Source organism: Limulus polyphemus, unplaced genomic scaffold (genome assembly GCF_000517525.1).
Source record: "Limulus polyphemus unplaced genomic scaffold, Limulus_polyphemus-2.1.2 Scaffold7996, whole genome shotgun sequence".
Classification (NCBI taxonomy): Eukaryota; Metazoa; Arthropoda; class Merostomata; order Xiphosura; family Limulidae; genus Limulus; species Limulus polyphemus.
In genome coordinates, this window is record NW_013673606.1 from 2,309 (window position 1) to 4,888 (window position 2,580).

The 2,580-nt window shown below is 32.4% G+C and overlaps 1 long non-coding RNA gene across 1 annotated transcript in view; it reads right to left on the reverse strand.

The window, feature by feature from the left end:
* Nucleotides 1–302: 302 nt before the first annotated feature.
* LOC106475033 overlaps nucleotides 303–2,580 on the reverse strand; it is a 5,867-nt gene continuing 3,589 nt past the window's right edge. The window contains exons 2-3 of the long non-coding RNA XR_002608766.1: nucleotides 2,056–2,223; nucleotides 303–430 (exon numbers count right to left, since the gene is read on the reverse strand). This is a non-coding gene — a long non-coding RNA (uncharacterized LOC106475033). The remainder of the gene's footprint in view (nucleotides 431–2,055; nucleotides 2,224–2,580) is intronic.

The following is a 2,580-nucleotide window of genomic DNA, read 5'->3' on the forward strand; positions in this document are numbered from 1 at the left end:
AACATGGTAATACACAGAAATTACACACATTCACATGTTGTGATATAATATCAGTAAGAAACATTGTAGTACACAGAAATTACACACATTCACATGTTGTGATATACATATTCAAGAACTAAAAACCAGCATAGTATCACTTAATGATGGAAACCAGCACAACGTACTGTTGATGTGGTACATATAATTACAAACATGTAAGATTCATACTTCATCATTCAATGTCTTTGAAATACTTGACAGCTTTCAACCCACTTTAAAAACATATACTTTTTTACACTTTCAAACTTAAGAAACCAACCTTCTCAAAGGTTCTTTTCTCACCCTCCCTCTTCCTGGATTCTTCAGTAATGGGCACCTTCTGGCTAGCTGTCTCGGTGGCATGTTTAGGAGATATCTTCCTTCCAACAGGAGCTTTTAAACTTTCTTCCTAATAAAAAAAATATCTGGATGAGCCAATCAAATTGTGTTGTCATGGAAACTTCTGTACAGTCATAGGAGGGGAGTTGTCATGGACACTTGTAGAATCATAGGAGGGGATTTGTCATGGACACTTGTAGAATCAATAGAAAGTAGCTGTTATTGGAACTTTTGTAGAATAAAGGGAGGGAACTGTCATGGACACTTGTAGAACCAATAGAAAGTAGCTGTTATTGGAACTTTTGTAGAATAAAGGGAGGGAACTGTTATGGACACTTGTAGAATCAATAGAAAGTAGCTGTTATTAGAACACTTGTAGAATAAAGGGAGGGAACTGTCATGGACACTTGTAGAATAAAGGGAGGGAACTGTCATGGACACATGTAGAATAAAGGGAGGGAACTGTCATGAACACTTGTAGAATCAATAGAAAGTAGCTGTTATTGGAACTTTTGTAGAATAAAGGGAGGGAACTGTCATGGACATTTTTGTACAATCACCTAGGGAGTTTCTGTTGGAAACTTTGTAGATTTCAGGGAAGTGAGTTGTCATGGTTCTACAGTTTGCTGACTTCCACACCTTTATCTTTGTTGAGGGTTGATTTTTGAGTTTGGACACAAATTCCTTTTTTTGTTTTTTCTGTGTTTGTTTAGCTGAGTCTAAGATTTGTGCAACATCTGCATTTTTTATTCACATTACTGATATTGATAGGGGAATAATTCGTGAAGTTTATTGATGCCTTTAAACTCTAGGGTATTTCTAGCTATACTGAATTGGACTAATTGGTATGTTGAATAAAATTTGGCAAATAACCATTAATTACAGTAAATTCAAGGTTATCATAGTTTGGATTGTACATTGGTATGGATGAGAAATTACTCAGCAGTGTGACTTAAGAAAAGGATGTTAGCATATAGAGCTCAAAATTTGTCACATACAAAGTGGAAAATTTGTTTGAAGTTAAGCACAAAGCTACACAATGGTTATCAAAACCAGGTTTCTAGTGTTGCAGACATATCTCCGTAGCACTATTTATAAGACTCATGATAATAACCATTGATAAAGTAGTGAATCTGAAGTTTCTAGATTTTTAAGATTTTTTTTCTTTCAGAAAACAAATGAATTGCTATTTTTTTAAATAATCAGCAAAGCCACAAAATAATAACAACTGGCAAGTTTTGCACTAAATATGGCAATATATTATAATTAAATAATTTCATTGTACTTAATAACACTAGGTACTAATAAAATAAGTAATAATTACAGAAAATTCTAGGTTTAAAAATATTTTACATGACAGCCCTCATGAGAAGATCAATGAAGTAATTACTATTCTGGCAACTAACATAGATTAAGACCAAGTTTGATGGTATTCTTTTGAAATGGTGGAGAATACGACTGCACAATGTATATCACTCCAATACTTGGGAGATGATTTAAAAAAATAAACACAAAAATCACTAATTTTGTTTGCTTTTAAGTTTGTAATATTTGAAAATCTAAAATATCAGTAGAAGTCTTGTGTAATTGAAGTTTGCAAAGCATGTGAATTGTAAGAATGATTCTTGTAAAACTATTAAAGTTACTTATTAGGATGTAAAAATTATTGATGTTTAAAAAAAAAGATAAACTAACCTGTCGAAATGGCTGTTTAATGTCTTTTGAAGTGGTAACAGATGATGGTTTTTGTAGAAGAGCATCATCTAGTAACTGCTTAAGTTGATCTGCAGAGTCTTTGGCTTTTGAATGTAATAATCTTAGAGCTTTCACAAATAGTGGATCCATTTCAATGGTGGACATTTTCTGTGGATAAAAAACATACCAAAATCAATAGGTGCTTGCACAGAGCGAAACACAAAGTATACTGATTATGTAACAAAAAGCTGAACAAATATTAAATAGTAGAAAGTGGTAGTTCATCTATAGATTCTTGTTTAGCAAACTTCCAAGTGTTACTGGGCAGTAAAGAGAGATCAAAGAGTTTTATTTAAACATTCACGACTTTACTTTAAGTGTTACACTGGGCAGTAATGAGAGATCAAAGTGTTTTATTTAAACATTCACAACTTTAATTTAAGTGTTACACTGGGCAGTAATGAGAGATCAAAGTGTTTTATTTAAACATTTTCAAGTTTACTGTAAGTGTTAATGAGCAGTAAA